This window comes from Microtus oregoni, unplaced genomic scaffold (assembly GCF_018167655.1).
Source record: "Microtus oregoni isolate MIOR12 unplaced genomic scaffold, Mior012 000002F_ref0000024, whole genome shotgun sequence".
Taxonomy (NCBI): Eukaryota; Metazoa; Chordata; class Mammalia; order Rodentia; family Cricetidae; genus Microtus; species Microtus oregoni.
The window spans coordinates 46,888,114-46,907,459 of NW_024543061.1; the positions used below are offsets into that span (position 1 = coordinate 46,888,114).

The following is a 19,346-nucleotide window of genomic DNA, read 5'->3' on the forward strand; positions in this document are numbered from 1 at the left end:
TGGGACGCAGCTCTGCCGCTCCTATTACTACAGAATGGCACCCAGACGTTTGGACAACTGAATCCACTGAAAGCCTGAGAAAGCTTGGGAAAGAGTAAAGCATGTTTTCTTGGTAGCTGCAAATTCTCAGTTCTACTCTGCTTGCTAGAGGCAAGCAAGCACTCTCATCTAAGAAAGGCTTCCTGACTCAGCTTCAGCTGCAAAACCCTGCAGCTCTTAAGAGGTCCTGCCACGAAACACTTAAACGGTGTTGACGAAAAGCTGAACGCATGCTTTTTGGTTTTCAGCCATAGCAGGAAAAAAAGCTGTACCGTTTAAAAATGCCGGCTTTCTGGGCTGTCCTGCCAGGGCAAACTCTCACTCTTTTATGCAGGTAGTCCGTGCGGTTTGCATGCACAGGCTGTTGAAGCTCTCTTGCTGGCCGGGACCTTGAAATACCATAGAGTTGTGGCAGTAAACATGGCTACAGCCAGTACCTCAGCTATGAGGCTGGAAAGCTAAAGAATGGGTTGTATCCAGCCTTCAAAGCCACGGCTTTAGTCCTACTGATATTGCTTGTTAAATTAAAGACTCATGTGATAAGAAAAAGAGAGATATACAGTAAAGAGAGATTCAAAGATAAAGAAAATTTCTAAATGGTTTACAGTGTGTTAAAAATATATGCAAGCTAAAAGTTAAAAGTTCTTAAAAGTAAAAAAAGGAAGAAAGAGGGTAGTTGGGTGTGGTAGTACACACCTTTAATCCCAACACTTGGGAGGCAGAGGGAGATTGACCTCTGTGACTTCAAGGTGTGGTAGCACATCCCAGTGCCTAGAAGGCAGAGGCGAGCAGATCTTTGTGAGTTCAAGGTGGGTAGTGTACACCTTTAATCCCAATGCCTGTGAGGCAGAGACAGGTGGATCTCTGAGAGTTCAAGGACAGCCTGGTCTACAGAGTTATTCCAGGTCAAAGATACAGAGAACCTATCTCAAAAAGCAAAAAATAAAAGTAAAAATAAACAAAATAGAGGTTAACATAAAGTGCACAAAGATGGAAAATACACAGAGAATTTTGACACTGTATACTATTATGCTCTCTTTGAATTATTTGAATTCTGAGGAAAGAGCAACAGCTGCTAAAAGATATTTGTTTATAACTGCTGCTGAACTAATCCAACATAGATATTTTGAAAATGCCTTGACTTTGAAATTTGGATCTAAGGACACGATGCTTTGGAAAGGAGTTTCTTATTTTGTTTTCACAGAGGATGAGACCCTGTTCATTTCTTCTATTCCTATATGGTATGATGGACCACGCCCTCCTGAAGTGTTGGTGTGAACATCTTCAGAAAATTGCTTCGCTCAACTGCCAACTGAGATGAAACTAGCACACAGGTTATACCATGAAAGACCTAATTAATGATGCCCACATTCAGCAGGAAACAGTTTGGAGAGAAAAAACTGCGCCCATGTTCCCAAATATGGTTTATAAACGTTCTTTTACATTTAAAGGGGGATATGATATAGATATGAATGATTTATATTAATATAGATTTTGCTTTATTGATAGAGATTTAAGGTCAATTTTGTTATATGTATATGTATTTCTAATCTTTATTAAGGTATTGTGATTGTGTAGTTCATTTAAAAATGTAATGTATATAGGTTGTTAATGGATAATCATTAATAATAGTCAAGTTTGTAGTCATGTTAGTTAGATTTTCTAGATATATATAGATATATATTTCAGTTAGATCGGCATTTTTCATATCTTTCAAAGACTACGGAATATGCTATTTAATGTTTTAATAACTTAGGACTTTTCATGACAATGAGACACTCTGCTCCTGACAGCATAAATCTACTTCAAGAAGAAGATGGGCATCGAAGAGGCACCTTATGGAGTTTGATAGCCATTTGGGCAAGAAACTGCTCTTGCCTGGACTATTGCATAAACTGGACACAGAGAACCCACAGAGAGAGGACTACTGAACTTGCCTAAAGGTGAGATGATCTTTCGGGGTTCCTGATTCATGAAGGAGTCTGCAAGACATTCTGCAGGACACAGCAGATAGTGACTGAACTGACTTTGAGTTTTCCTGCTTCATGGAAATGTCTGCTGGATACTATGGGCCAGAAGGCTGAAGATTGATGCCCCAATGGTACAGAGGAACTTTAGGTGACTGTACAGGCAGCGAGATGTCTCTGTCATTTCTAGAGTTTTGAAAATTGCTTACTTTTTGTTTGCTTAGGTAATATTGTATTCTTCTGGAGTCTTTGATGCAATTGAAGAATAGATAGATAGTTAAGTTGTTTTCCTTTGTTATGATAAAGATAAAATAGATGTAAATATTGTGATTTTTACTTGATAACTGTTTTGTTATATGTAATTTTGCTATGTTAAAGTTAAAGCCTTCCTTTTTTGTTTAAACAGAGAAAGGGGAAGTGATGTGTGAGTGTCATATATCAATCTGTTGATTTCATTGGTTAAGTAATAAAGAAACTGCTTGGCCCTCAAAGGTTAAAATATAGGTGGGAGGAGTAAACAGAACAGAATGCTGGGAGGAAGAGGAAGTGAGCTCAGACTCGACATCTCTGCTCTCGGGAGCAGAAACACCATGCTCCCCTCTTCTGGGAAGACGCGATTCAGCTCCCACCCAGGATGGACATAGGCTAGAATCTTCCCAATAAGTGAACCTTGGGGTGCTACTCACATGATTAGAAATGGGCTAGTCCAGGTGCGAGAGTTAGCCGAGAAGAGGCTAGATATAATGGGCCAAGCCATGTTTAAAAGAATACAATTTGTGTGTTGTTATTTCGGGGCATATGCTAGCCAGGCGGCCGGGATGCCAGGGACGCAGCTCCACCGCTCCTATTACTACATTCTTCTGCTAGTGGCGCCATAAAATGCCCAAGCCACACAACTGTCATCCACATTCAGATGGCCTAGTTTGGTCTTATGGAGGTTTCCAAGTTGTTTGTTCAGAGTCAGTAAGCTCCCACTTACTCAGGTCAGCTCTTTCTGTGGATTTCCCCATCATGGTCTTGATCCCTTTGCTTATAATATTGCTCCTCAATATCTATGACTGGACTCCCGGAGTTTGGTCCAGTGCTTAGCTGTGCGTATCTGCATCTGCCTCCATGAGTTGCTGAGTGAAGGTTCTATGATGACAATTAAGGTAGTCATCAATCTGATTGTAGGGGAACAACAGTTAAGGTACCCTCTCTACTATTGCTTAGAGTCTTACCTAGGGTCATCCTAGTGGATTCCTGGAAATTTCCCTAGTACCTGGTTTCTTGCTTACCTTATAGTGGCCCTCTCTATCAAAGTATCTCTTTCTTTGCTCTTTCTTTCTGTCCTCACCCAACTTGACCTTTCTGATCTCTCATGTTCTCCTCCTGTTCCCCCCTTTCCCCTTCCAGCCCCCCTACCACTCTTCCCCTCCACCCTCATGCTGCCAATTTTCTCAGGAGATCTTGTCTACTTCCCATTCCCAGGGGATCCTTCTGTCTCTCTCTTAGGGTTCTCCTTGTTTCCTGTCTTCTCTGAGATTATGGACTATAAACTGGTTGTCCTTTGCTTTATGTCTAATATCCACTTATGAGTGAGTATAAACCATGTTTTTCTTTCTGGATCTGTGTTACCTCACTCAGAATTTTTTTTTTCTAGTTTCATTCATTTGACTGAAAATTGCATGATGTCATTGTTTCTTGCCACTGTGTAGTACTCCATTGTGTAAATGTACCACATTTTCTTTATCCATTGTTCAGGTGAGGGGCATCTAGGTTGTATTGTGGAGGGAAATCCCAGATCAAGGTTGTTTCCAGGTTCTGGCTCTTATGAATATTTCTATCCATACTGCATGAACTGGCTCTTTGAAAACCATTCTTTATGGAGGGATAGATACCTTGCTCAGTCTAGACAAAAACGGTGTGACAGATTTTGTTGACTCCCAATGGGAGACCTCACCATCTCCAAGGAGTGGGTAGGGTGAGGTGGGGAGAATGTTCAAGGTCAGGAGAGAGAGGTAATTGGGATTGATATGTAAAATAAGATAGTTTTAAAAAATAAAAAGAAAGAAAGAAAAAATAATATTCTACAACACATACTCACAGGAGAACTGCCCTTTCCCAAACAAAGGCAGAAAGACAGTATATTGGAGGTAGGGGAAACAGAGAAGTGTGGGAGCAGCAACTGAAAAGGAGCATAGAGGGGAAATTGCTACCAGGCTGTAAAATAAATTTTAAAAAAATTATAAAGGATTATTCATTCATATGAGTGTACAAGTCTGTGTGGACATGAAGAAGCAAGAAGGGACCCTGATTTGTTATTTTTTTGTGTCACTCTTTGTCTATTCCTTTGAGCTAGAGTCTCTCCCTGTACCAACGGTTGCTCCAGTTTTATTGGCTCATGCTACCGAGGCTCAGTAATCTTGTAGTCCTCAACCCAATTTTCAGAGTAGGGATTATTCATCCGGTAGGACACCTGGCTTATGCTGTGGGTGCTGTCTTCGTCTCTTGTTCTCAATCATTCATATCCACAGAGCCATCACACTGGCCATATTTTAAAATTTCAGAAAACCTAAAATAATATATTAATTTTTAAAATATTTTTAAAATTTGAATATGCAGGGCTGGTGATTTATCTCAGTGTTTAAGATCACTTGTTTCTCTTACAAAAGCTGAGATTTGGTTTCAAGCACCCACATGGTGACTCACAGCCTTACTCTAGTTTCAGAAGATTAAACACCTCCATGAATACTGTCTGCACAGGGTGCATACACATATGTATATGCAGGTAATACACTCATATACATAAAATAGAACCATGTTAAAGTAAATATTTGTATATAGAAGTATGGTGGTATAATCCACAATCTCATCCCTTACGTGATTGAGGCAGGAGTATCATGAGTCTGAACCAACATTTTAGCAGTTGTGAACAATCTATAGCAGTTGTAATTCAAGTTTCAAATGAGTGAGTTTAGTAACTGTATAGCAGAAAAAAGTTTTAAAAAGGAAATAGCAAGTAACAGAGAAAAGCAGAACATAACAATAATATACTCAAATCAGTTTCTGAAATCCAACACATGCAGGTGAAATAGTCTGAACTACTTGCTAATCTTCCAGCACAACATGGACTACATAGTGAGACCCTGCTTTTTTATTATTAAATTTATTTTATTTTATTAATTTTTTATTTATTTTACATACCAGCCACAGTTTCCCCTTCCTCCTCCTTTTCCTGATCTCGTCCTCCCTCTATGCCTTCCAACTATCCTCCTCCTCATTTACCTCTCTTCCATCTCCATTCAGAAAAATGCAGGCCTCCCATGAGCCTGAACAAAGCCTGAGACATCAAGTTGAGCAGGACATAGCTCCTCCCCTACATCAAGGCTGGGAAAGGTAATCCAACCTGGGGAACCAGTTTCCAAAGGTCTGCTAATCTCAAGGGACAGGTCCTGATCTCACTGCTAGGAGCCTATTACAGACCAAGCGATAGAACAGATTGACTACCCTAATTGTCATCAGAGAGCCTTAATTCAGTAAATGATAGAAGCAGATGCAGAGATCCACAGTCAAGCTCTGGGCTCATCTCCAGGAGTTCTGCTGAAGAAAAGGAGGAGGGCTTGTAAGATCCAGGATGGTCAAAGTTATGACATGGAAACCCACAGAGTCAACCTACCTGACCTCATGGGAGCACTTGAATTCTGAACCAACAGTTAGTTAGTCAGCATGGGACCAACCTAACCCTCTGCACGTGTGTAACAGTTGAGATTACATTTTAAAGCAAAACAAAATCCCCAAAAACAACACCAACAGGATGACACCGACTGCAATATAAAATAACTCTTAAAAAGCCTCAAGCAGTGGAAGGGAAAGCTGCCGAGAAACTAAAGAATGATCAGCCACTGCTAAGGCAGGCTCTTCAGGTGCTCTGATTCTTGCTATAAACGTGTTGCTTTTGCAATAATAAATAAGCATGGATTAGAACATTGCCTTATAATCAGACTGCCCATTACAGATTTATCTTTTTTATCCCTTTACAAAACGATCTACAGCATGATTACCACCATATGAGGAAGAATTAGGAAGAAATTTCCCAAGAAAACGATTGCACCCTATTTGGAGTCAGAAAAACTTCCTATTGTCCCCCACATGATTTCCTGTATTACTTTTGAAATTTCTCTCTTTTCTGAAATGATAATTATATCAGTTTCTCCTTCCCTTTTTCCTCCAACTCCAGTGTACCACCCCTGGTCCTTTTTAGTGATATTTTGTACTCATAGTAACTCAGGGTGACCACTCATAGGTATAAGATTTTGAGCTCCCAAGGTCCCAATGAGGAGCAGAAGGAGGGAGAACATGAGCAAGGAAGTCAGGACCATGAGGGGTGCACCCACCCACTGAGACAGTGGGGCTGATCTATTGGGAGCTCACCAAGGCCAGCTGGACTATGACCGAAAAAGCATGGGATAAAACCGGACTCTCTGAACATGGTGAACAATGAGGGCTGATGAGAAGCCAAGGACAATGGCATGGGGTTTTGATCTTATTTAATGTTCTGGCTTTGCGGGAGCCTAGCCAGTTTGAATGTTCACCTTCCTAGATATGGACGGAGGGGGGAGGACCTTGGACTTTCCACAGGCAGGGAACCCTGAGTGCTGTTCAGACTGGAGAGGGAGGGGGAGAGAAGTGGGGGAAGGAGGAGAAGGGTTTGAGGAGGGGGAGGGAAATGGGAGGCTGGGAGGAGGCAGAAACTTGTTTTTTTTTTTTCCTTTTCTCAATTAAAAAAAAATTATTCACTATTTATTTTGGTGAACTAAGATAAAAGTAAGCCAGTTAAGTATTAAGGTAATGTATGTAGGCTTCCCTTAATAAAAACAAACAAACAAAATCCCCAAATCTACGTCTTGATGAAACAGTAATATTATTGCTGTTGCTGTCAGGTCAGCTGCAATTCCTATGTATCATGTTTAGAATGAGACAGCAATTGTGTTCATTTCTTGAAACAGGACTTTGCTATGTAGACCATGCTGGTTTGGATTTGAAGTGATTATCTTGTACCTGCCGTCTGCATGCAGGGATTACTGGCATGTACTGCTGTTGGTGGGCCCTAATGTCTTCCTCAGGGAAGGGGGTGAAAAGGCACAGTGTCAATGTCTCAGACACTGGGTGTCAGGTAGACAGCATGCAGCGGACTTGTTTATTTAACAATGGGGAAAAACTTATACACTCTTCCAGCAGCCAAACATTCTGATGCATTGACAGTTGACATTGTGTGGTCACCCCTCATTGGCTAGGCACAATCAGCAATTCTGACAACACCAAGTAGACTCCAGATTTGCTTCTTTTGGCCTGGTAGGCTTTAAAATCATTCCTAATATGCTGCTTGGTTTAGAAACACTACCTTATGAGGTTGTGTTATGAAGGGATAGTGTTCAAGTACTCACTGCACAAAGGTTCAGAACCCTCATAAATGTTGAATGGATATGGAGACCCAGACTCCTTAGAATGGGCTGACTAAAAAGACTGGCAATATTGGTAAGCTCTTTGATTGGGAGACTCTGCCTCAATGAAAAAGGTGGAAAAGTGAATGGGGATGATTTCTTAAACCAATCTCAGGTCTTCACATGAACACCCAGCCACCTGTGTACCTGTACATATGTAAGCAGGCCCACACATCATGCACACCATTACACCATGACTATATACATTAAATTAGAAAAGGAGAAAAAAATAACACATTTTACAATATCTATTTGAAAGGCATTTGTGGCAGGGCACTGAACACTGAGAAGGTTGTGGGCACCTTATTCTCAAGAAGTTTCTGCAATTTTATTTGAACTTAATTTGTTACATTCTGTATCTAAATAGACGTCTGAGTAGCAACTCTTTCAGGCTCATGGACATGCAGGTTCAAACAGTTCAGGACTGATACAGAGGAGAGGAAGCAGAGCCCATCAGGCTTGCTTCACTGCTCTCCCATTTCAGTGTGGTTTCTCCCATTGATGTAGGAGTCAGTTGTCTAATTTTCTGACAGAATGGTCTACATTAAGAAAGGCTGGACATCTTCCCTTTGTATTATTGTCAGAATTGATCAGTTAAATCTGCCTGAGGATCAGTATGTGGGGGACTCACTTTGAAAGAGATTTCATTTTTGTCTAACAAGTCCCAAAGGTGCTGTTACCTCCACTTTCCTTGCCCCTCTCACATCTTGTGTGTCCTTTGTAGCATGCCTCACAAATCTTGTTGTCTGTACTGGATACTAGGTTGTCTTCCAGCTGGAAAAAAAAATATGTTCTTTTTTTCCTACAGCCAGTTTCAGAATTTTCACTTTTCTCAATCTCTGCATTTTTCTTCTTCACTTTTAATGTGGAAACAAAATGTATTTTCAAGTCTTCCTATACACCATTTTCCATTTGTTGGAAAGACACCATTGAGTATATAAAATAATGCAAGAGAGATATGTAAAATACTTCTTCCATTTTTTCGCTGTGTATCTTCAAACTGAAACAACTTTTCTACATAAATTTCTCTTTTTCTTCCCGAGTTCATTTGCGTCATAGACTAAAAACGTCTTCCCTTTTCTTTTTTTTCTTTTCCAGATCCATTTGGCATTGTAGAACTTTCTCATTGAGGGAATTCTGCTAGAGCTCACTTGGAAATTTCTGCAGTGTGGTCTGAGAGAACCGGATTCTTCAGGCTGAGCTAAAGGGAACAGTCGCTGGAGATTCTGATTGAAAAGGAAGGGTAGGTCTCACCACCTTCATCTTTTCCCATAAACTGTGTGATGCTGTTGTATGATATCAGGAATGTGTGTTTCTTCTCGTGAACCTTCTAGAGGTTCATAAATTAAAAAGATGGTGTTTTATTTGACATTTCTTGTTTATTTTATTTTGCATGGAGTTTTCTTCCTCATATCTATTTCATTAGACCTGCAATTACTTCAAATAATGAAATCTTTAAATATTATAGTAGTTGAAGTTAGATTTGGCTACTAGAGAAAGTACGTGAAGAAAGAAACTACAGTTTTATTCATTGAAAAGTTAAAGTATTTAGTCCAAAGTGCTTATGGTATTTTCTGATGTCATGGATCAAGGTTTAGCCATAACAAATCCCTGATCTCATGATTCCAAGGAGTTATATTCTTATTCCCAGTAGTGAAATGGCCAACTTTACTGCAAGCTTTGAAAGATGTATTCCTTATTCATGCATTTATGGATATAGTTATAAAATCCTGTCTTGTGGAAGAATATTTAATAATAATGATAATAAGTTTTAATATATTCTACTTTACAAAAAAGAAATTTAAAAGAACAGAATTTTGCCTGGTACACTTTGGCCTTCACATGTGGGTAAGAGCTCTCTGTACCTAGTTAATGTGTTTAATTCTTTCCACAGTGGCAATACCACAACAGTAAATAATTATTCATAAAAATGTACACAAGAGGTGGAATTTTGTGAAAACAGTGTGAAACAGTCTAAAGAAGAAAACTATTTTCAAATTATATACCTTTATTTATATATGTCTTTATTGTAGAATAAATATAAGTGTGTGTGTGTGTGTGTGTGTGTGTGTTGAGGCAATAAAGATGGCTCTCATTATATGTGTGACTTTTCATAGCATGACTGTCACAGGTCTGTTTCAGAATACCCATTGAAATGTCAGACATGGAAGAACATACATGTGATATTAGTGTTTGGGGTAATGTACACAGATCATTGGCCAGCTGACTTAGCCAATCTATGAGCTACAGTTTCCATGAAAAAAATCATGGTTCTAAAATTAAAACAAAGATGGGCCAATAAGATACCTCAGTGGGGAAAACACAATGTCCCAAACTTTCCTGAATTTGATCCACAGGACCCAAACAGTGGAAAGAAAAACTGAAAATTTATTGTCTGACTACGTGTTCCATCCCCAATAAAGAAATGTAATTAAAAAAAAAACTGTTAAAGGTGGAGAGTGATTGAGAAAGACAGCCACTGTTGACGTCTGACTTCTACCTGTACTTGTACCCGGACACTCACGTGCATATAACTACATGACAACATATCAACGTATACATATAATGCACCCACCTCCCTACCACGTATTACAAAATACCCCCAATACTGGTGCTTTAGTCATTTGGCAGGAATTTATTCTTTTCTCATGGTAGCTACTGTGATGATGCAACTATTTATCTACATCAGGAGTGAGTGTGAGACATATACTTCAAAACCACATAAGAAAATGCTTCTCATTACCATTATTCATTCTTCTTCTTAATGTCCTTTTCATGTTCTTACACCTTTGTGACTCATCTTCTAAAAAACCAAATCTACTTCCACAAAATGGAAATTTGATTTCACTGAAGGGTTTTTTTTTTTTTAGCTGTTATCTGTAGCTGAGGGTTCCATATTTCTGTGCCAAAAAGACTTAATGTGTTATGACCACATATATTAACTGTTTCATTTAGTGAGCACTGTTGAAGAATTTACAATGCCTTCTATGTAAGCTGATTCATTGGTAAAAATTGGCATTGGTCTTTTGAGTATTTTACAAATATCTCAACACTGGATGAAGCTTTCTCAGAAAGCTCCTTGTTGATAGCCTTATTGAAGGAGAACGACACTGGCATTAGGAGCATCTGCCAGTCAATTAATTGATTTATTTGGCTAAGGGTTTATTTGGTATAGTTTCTCCAGTGGTAAATCCAATGACAGACATCCTAAAGAGTTTGTAATTAATATAAACAATTTATATTCATTTCCTTTCAATGCAAACAAACTATCAAATTTCAATTTATTGTTGTATAATTTTAAAGGGAAATAAAGCAAGCATCAAATGCATTTGTTGGCATGAATTTGTCTTGTCTCACAGAAACAAAATTCTGCCAGGGGAATTTCCCTTTCAGGGATGTGAGGAGTTTCTGAGGAATGAACTTCGCCTGTGTCTTAAAGATAGCATTCACCTTCTCTCCAGATGCCTGTGCCAGGCATGACAGTGGTGGATAGCCTAAAAGCTGCTGAAAGAACCATTTTCTGAGACAACCCTGCCTTTTAATCAAGGAATAAGTAGGTTCCCTTTGAAATGACCTGTGTATGTTTGGAGGAGGGACAGAAATATCTTCTCTCTTCATAGCAGGAGGACTCTTTCAAGGAGGCATTTTCTTTCTCGACAATGAAACTCATACTGGAGACAAATCAGCAATTGCACAGCTGGTTTGTGAAATTCTAAAATGATGTACACAAATAAAAGCAGGGGATATTCATTAGGATTGAAAAGAGTATTTGAATTGAATCCCAGTTCCTAATAGGATGCCTTTCTACAGTTCTAGAATGTTAAAGGCATGCCACGGCTCTTACACATAGGAATTCACATATCGGTAGTAACTATAGAACTTATTAGAGTGTGGTTGTTTAAAAGCATGAAATGGAGGGTTGGACTTAATTGTATCTTCAAATCTATCTCCTCCTTGTTTCCAACTCTCGTCTGTTAAAATAATGTTCCTTGCATTTGTTTTGTCACTTACGTGCATTTGCACAAAGTATTCTGATTTCTCTCACCCACAACACTCCTGTGTCCTTTTCACCCTGAGTAGCCTCTCTTCTTCCACATTCATGTCATTTTACTCTGCTTTGTGACACTGAGTATAACCATGACTCTCTGTTTGCCCTTGCTTTGGAACTGTCCATTGAAGCCTGGGTGACTCACTGGAGGGTGTGTATCTGATTACAATGATTTTCCCACCCCATCAAAGCTCCCTCCATATTCAGTAACTCAGAAGGGTGGGATGGGAGTTAGTGAGTCCATAATGAATCAATGATTGATGTATGGCAGGCCCAGTCTGGATGAAGCCAACTCCTGGTAGCACAGATGCTGGGAGATCATGGCTTCAACCTTTATGTAATGGTTTAAAGATGGCATTCTTCACTAACTGTTTTATTAGCTATTAGACATTTCTCTCCAACTGCATCAAAATATTCATCGTTTCCTGAAGTAAACTCTTCTGTTGTCTTGGGACTAGAGTTTCTTATATACTTAAGAAATGTCACACCAATGGTTTTAATTTACCACCTAGTGTTCTAGAAGATAGGGGCTTTAAGTCTCTGTAATAATCCATACCCTTTACCATGGCATAAGCACAATTTCTCTGGAAACTGTTGACTCTTAGACTGGCTTTCCAGGAAAGAAGATAAAGAGAAGAATCCTGTCCAAGAATTTGAAAGGGTGATTTATTGCTTTAGGAATTCAACAACACAAAGAGAATGTTAGCTAAGTGTGGTATTTTGTTTGTTTGTTTTATTTTTTTTTTATGATAAGAGCAGAAAGGGTGCCCTTTAACTCTTTTCTTGTGCTTTGAGTTAAAAGAGCAAATCAATGCATTTATTATGGATCCATATCAGAGATTTCAGAATCATTAAGTCTAAAAATATGCTTTTTATATAATTAAAAGCATTTTAGACATACCTATATATGGTACTTAAAAATCTATATATGTATACAATATATATATATATGTACACACACACACACACACATATATATATATACCTTGCATAATTCATGAGAATACAAATTTGGTGGGTTATGTAGACTTGTAGTATAAGTTAATTCAAGGAGTGTTGAATATTTGATAAACTACAGGCCCAGGATCTATGTTTTGATTTCATGAATTACTTTATGAATAATGTGTTCTTTCTATTACCTATTGTCTAACATTGGTTCGTATATTTATGTATCCATCACTAACTATCTACTATTTTTCCTATTATCTTTAATCTGCCTATCTATCAACTATCAATTATGCACCATGCATCATCTTTTTACTATCTATCTATCATCTATCTATCTATCTATCTATCTCTCATCTATCTATCTATCTATCTATCTATCTATCTATCTATCTATCTATCCATGTTTCTATTATACAGTAGTTTGAGCCCCAATAAGTTCATGAGGACTGACCCTATTGGACGGTGTGGACTTGTTGAAGTAAGTGAGGCCTTGTTGAAGCAAGTGTGTCACTAGGGTGGGCTTTAAGGTCTTTTTTGTTTAAGTTTTGCTCAGTGTTACAGTCTACTTCCTGTTGCCTGTAAGATATAGGAATTTCAGCTACTTCTCCAGCAACATGTAGATCTGCATGTCACCATATTCCTCTCCATCATGATAATGAATTAAACCTCTAAAACACTAAGTTCCAACTCAGTTAAATGTTTTTCTTTATGAGAATTGCTATGGTCATGATGTCTCTTCATAGCCATAAAAACCCTAAGTAAAAAAAATATCTATATAACATCTGTCTATCTATCTATCTATCTATCTATCTATCTATCATCTATCTATCATCTATCTATCTATTTTCTATCATGTATTTGTCATTTCTGTATTTATTATCTGTTGTTTATCTATAATGAAAATAACAATCCACTGACAGAAAATCTGTCTTTGACTACATGTCTGTAATCCATTTATCTCCTTTGTAACTTCTGTTAGTGCAAAATAGAAGCATATCTAAAATGTGTAAAATATGTGGGCTACACAGAATCAAAATCCTTGTTCCCCAATTTCTTTGTTGTTGTTGTTAGAATAAACATCTCATGGCAGTTTCTTCTACTCTGATAACATAAGGAGAGAGGAAATTAAATGACTCTTATTTGTGATTAGCAGATTTCTTTACTGGCCTGCAAGGTAGTAAGAACTCCCAGTATTCCAATGACAAGTCAGCCAAGCAAGCATTTATCAAAATGTCTGCTGCATTCATTGCCCTGCCTCTAAATGAACTGAACTGCCTTAAGAATAAAGAGTTCCACACTGAATCCTCAATGGAGAATCACAGAAATCAGCAAAGTTTTCAAGGTGTGCCCTTCATAGGCGAGCAAAAATAAACCGCACATTAGGAGAATTAGTGCTTAGAGGCTTTTGTTTAATCAGTGGCTAGTTGGGTGGTGATTACACAAATTCACTGCATTAAATTTAATCAGGGATGTTTCTGGCAAAGGGAGGCAAGCTTACTGATTAATTCATTTATATTCTTGAAATAAGATATGTTCTCCTGGATGAATCTTCTTAGTTTGGCGAGTCCACACTATGCGTGCCAGCATCTCTAAATGACTCTTTGTTCATAGGCCCAGACTAAGCTGAGCACTGAGTACTGATTAGCTTGGATGACTCAGAATGACAGTCAGAAAGTGGCACTGTTGGGGTTCATCACTGCATACACTGTCAAAGAATTAGTCTGCAAGTGCCAGTAAATACTTCAGGTTCTGGTGTCAACTCTTAGAGTTGCCATAAGAAATCAGCCAAACATGCCTGGGGTTATCATGATAAAAATGAGATCTTCCAAAGAATTATGCCTTTCTTCAATGCATTGCTAAATTAAGGCAGTTATATCTAGGGTGTAACAGGTTATATTAAAACTATGATTTAATGGATTATAAGGCTTATTTCCTTATTTTAAAAATGAAGCTCTAGAGTTGACAGTTATATGGAAAATAATATCTCAAAAAGTCTTGAACTTGGTGTCACTCATTGTGTGACCAATGTCTAGTCAGGGACAGAGAGGAAGGAAGGAATATGTAGTATTATGTGAAATCATCTGCTATAAATATATCATTTGGCTTTAAGCATGAGAACAAGTCAGGAACATATACTAACATGTGGAAAACCTTTTGTGTCCACAGGTAATTTTCAGGGCACATTGGGGAAGGAATATATGAAACACCTGGGTTGTGTACTGTATCTGTGGGTCTGTACACACTCCTGATGACAAGGAGGGGAGGATATGTTCACTGTGGTCATAGTGTATCAGGAACCATATGATTTGTTTGAGGAAGAGTCAAGAAAATGAGACCACACAGGGCAATTACATCCCTTTGTGAGCCCTGGGGAGGGAGGCAGGATGTGGCTCAGCTCTCTCCGATCTGTTCATTTCTCATAGTTTAGCTTCCAGCTCAAGTGCAGAGTTTAATATACAATTCACCAGCCTTGTCCTATGGAAGGCATTAATTCCCTTACAGGATTGTGCTGATCATTGTGCCTGGCTAAAGATCTATGTCTATGGCTGAACCTTTCTATGTTTCAGCTTTCTAGAAATCTGAGTGGATCTTGTGAAATTAGGCTGGTCTTAGCTTTGATGACACCGTAACAGGGAGAATACAATTCATACATGTTGTCTTGTGACCTGTTTTGTGCGAAATCCTATATAATATATTTTTCTCTCCAGAAATAAGGGTTAGTGACCTGGAATTATTCTGCACCTTGAATTAAATGCAAAATGATATCATATACCTCGACAATATTGTTAGTGTCAGCAAAGACTCACAGGAAGCCACGCTGTTTCATACCTGGAATCTAATCACGAATCTCATGCAGAAATGTGTTCCTGAATGAACCTCATGCTTTGTTTTTATAGTTATTATTTTGAAGATAAAAAATTAATTTATATCCTAACCCTGAAGTAAAGATACTGTATAATCCCTTTTCCTTACTTTATTTCTTGAACAAGCTCATAAAAGTATTTACACTGTGAAGATAAAATGTGTTAATGTTAGCCTGTTCTATAAGATTAATTACCAGTATTCTGAAATAACAATTATATGTATTTATTTGTTTGTTAAATTAGTTTGTTGGTAGTTCATCAGTTTGTTAGTTCAGTTTAGTTAGTTAGTTACTGTACCTGTATGCCAAGGGGCATGTACGTACATCAGAACAATATCAGGGAGCTCATTCTTTTTTCCACTGTGTGAGTCCAGTGAATTGAGGTCAGGCCCTTAGGCCTGGCAGCAAGTGGCTTACCAGCCGCCATGTAGCCACATCATTGTCAGAAAAGTGCTCGTTAGATCGTTGAAGAACACACAGTGTAATTCTATATGACGAACAATTTAGATTATTGGCTAACTCTGTGTACATCCTTGCTTCTCAATTTGCAGCGCTGTTATTTTGCAACAAAATCAACACTGGTGTCTTGAACTGTGGAATATGCCTTACTTGGTTTTAAAATGAAGAGGCATTTACTACCTCTGACTGAAGAATCCTGCATAACTATTTCATATGAGATTTATCCAGCAAATATCTTTCTGTAATCCACAAACATATCATGTTATTACTTTCTCTATATATCAGAAATGTAAATCATGAATAACCAAGACATAATACAGTGAATACTAAAACGTCATTAATGTCTTGCATTTCACAATAACATTTGGAAATATGGGAACACGATCATAAGTTTTTAATTATCAAAAGCAGGTTAGCCTGCAAAACAGTGTAGTTCTAAATTTCTAATCATCAGAGAATTTAATCATGAAAAATGTTATTAAAATATTAAAATCTTATGATAAATTTAATGAGTACTTTCTTGATTTAGCTTTACTATTTTTTTAAATAAAAACTACAATTTTTCTGATTATAAAAGTAATAAAACTCATTGTAGCTATTACAAGAAAAATTAAAAACTACAGATTGTTTATTAATTTATAATCATAATTTCTAAAATTACCTTATTAATCAACTTTCTTTTCTAAAGAAAACTTTCCTTTGGGTATTTATGCTTTGTGTATTGAACACCCTCTTATTCAATAATTAATAAGCTTTCATTGCCAAAGCATAGAGGCTTTTTTCATCATTCTTATGGACCTGTCTTCTGAAACATGTACATCCATTGACTAGAGTTATTGCCATCTCTGTTACTAATGAAGAATTGTAATATGCCCTTTATAATTTGTGTATCAATACTGCACTTTGAACAGCTGGTCAATTATGGTTCATATATGGGAAAGGGGTGGGATTTGAATCAGAAGTACAAAGTAATTTACTGCTACATATTGAGTTTGAGTCCAGCTAGAGTTAGATGAAAGTCTATCTAATTAAACAAACAAACAATAAAACCATAGTTTAGTGAACATTCTTGTGAACATTAGTTCATGCTATTAAAATATTGCCTGATGATAGTTGTGGTTGAAGTTAAGCATTATAAAACACCTCATTTATTTTACTTTTCATTGAATATCGATGTGAAATCATTTTCTTAGATATGTTTCAGCTCTTTAGCTTAATAGTTGGTTTCATAATTATTCACTGTGTGACTATGATTATTTATTTATAGGAAAAAGTATTTCAATGTTATTAGATTCACCACACAATCTTTAGTGTGTTTTGTTTGTTAATAAATTATACCCTCTCTCTAGAGAGGAGTCAGTATTTGTACTCTCAGATATTGCTTTTTTATTATTGTATATTCAAATCAAAACAAGCATTAGTAATTTCGGTCCCATGAGTTACAGGGAAGTTGTGAAGCTTTATAAGGTCCTTTGTAGATTTCTCAGTGCCAGAGCTTGTCCCTGCATATCTTCCTAAAGTTAAGTTGTGTGCTTCTGTAACTACAGGTCTGTACGGCTTGAGGCATATGAAAAATTAATTTATAAAACATCTCTGTGTGATAGATCCAAAGTAATTACATAGTTCATGTAAGTTAGGAACAAAATTAAAATTAATGTATAAATTTTTGTTTTTATTTATTTATTTATTAAAGATGTCCACCTCCTCCCATTTCCCTCCCACTCCCTTCACTCCTCCTCCCCCTCCCTCTTCAGTCCTAAAAGAAGTCAGGGTACCCTGCCCTGTGGGAAGTCCAAGGCCCTCCCCCCTCCATCCAGGTCTAGGAAAGTGTGCATCCAAACAGACTAGGCTTCCAAAAAGCCAGTACATGCAGTAGAATCAAAACCCAGTGTCATTATCATTGGCTTCTCAGTCCACCCTCATTGTCAGCCATATTCAGAGAGTCTGGCTTGATCACATGCTGGTTCAGTCCCAGTCCAGCTGGCCTTGGTGAGCTCCCATTAGATGAGTCCCTCCTTTTCCCTGGGTGGATGCACCCTTTGGTCCTGACTTCCTTGCTCATGTTCTCCCTCCTTCTGCTCTTCATCTGGACCCTGGGAGCTCAGTCCAGTGCTCCAATGTGAGTCTCTGTCTCTATCTCCATCCATTGCCAAATGAAGGTTCTATGGTGATATTCAAGATATTCATCATTGTGGCTATGGGACAAGGCCACCTCAGGCACACTCTCCTCTGCTGCCCAAGGACATAGTTGGGGACATCCCTTTGAACACCTGGGAACCCCTCTAGAGCCAAGTCTCTTGCCAACCCTAAAATGGCTCCCTTAATTAAGATATCTTCTTCCCTGCTCCCATATCCACCCTTCCTCCATCTTTTCTTCCTTTTTTTACTTCCTTCTTTCCATCCATCTTTTTCCTTCATGTCAGTCAGTCTGTCTGCTTGTCATATCCTAAGTCAGAAATCTGTCTGTCTGTCATATCACAAGTCAGTGGTCAGGTAATCATCAGTTTTTGAGTTGCTATGTACAAGCAAATTCTTATTAAAAGACTTTCAAAAACATAAAAAAATCAAAAATAATATTATTGCATGTATATCAACAATAGTGTGTCTGGAGTATATGTATCTCTGTGTGTGCGTGTGTTCACATGTTCTTATCCAGTGAGATGCAAAATACTTTCTTTTGGGCAACGAAAATGATGATTACACCGTATGTAAAAACATTTGCATCATGAACCTGACAATGTTAATATGTATAACAAGTACCTATTTAATAGGCTCAGCAGCCTATATAAAATAATCACTACTGGTTCAGTAATAATCACGTCTCAAGACAGTAGTTTTCTAAAAATCTTGCTCTTACCTTTGCATGGGTATGCACAGAGCTTGCACAAAACATTTGTAACCCCCCCACACACCCACACCGTGTACACACATTTACATACTATTTACATACACGTTTATGTACACACATTAAACCACACTACACATGTATGTATACCATACATGCTTACACCACACACTATACACCTCTAAACACACACACATGAACCATATACAAATCCACCCACCTGCACACATGCATACTTATACACCTCACATAAATATACCATCACACACACACACACAGCAAATTCAAATATAAATCACATATACACACATTACACATTCATATATACCATATACATGCATTTTTAAGAGATATTTTTTAAGTTGCTTTGCATTATAGAAAATGATTGTATTAGTCTGATAAGACCCATCGAGTTGGTTTTCTTAGTCATTGATTTTGGAGTGGTTTAATTTTACTTCTTACCCTCATTTTTGCCAAGTGTTATAGCTGATGAGTTATGATTTGATATGAGGCAACAATTTTGTTTTGTAATAAGTTGGTAATACAGGTAGATACTGTATTTCTGATTGATACCATATTTGAATCTTCACAGTTAGTCTATAGGTTTCTTAGATCCACCCACGTAATACAGAAATTCCTTAGCACACCAATGACCAGGACTACATTTTACTTTTCTCCTTTCTACCTATTCCAA

The 19,346-nt window shown here is 37.8% G+C and overlaps 1 protein-coding gene across 5 annotated transcripts in view; it reads left to right on the forward strand.

Annotated features, from left to right (window-relative positions):
• Positions 1-19,346, forward strand: part of Cntn4 (contactin 4) — a 995,812-nt gene that overhangs the window by 151,576 nt on the left and 824,890 nt on the right. For all 5 annotated transcript variants that reach the window (XR_005972615.1, XM_041635217.1, XM_041635207.1 and 2 more), the window contains exon 2: positions 8,588-8,732. The gene's annotated coding sequence lies outside the window, so the exon portion shown is untranslated. The remainder of the gene's footprint in view (positions 1-8,587; positions 8,733-19,346) is intronic.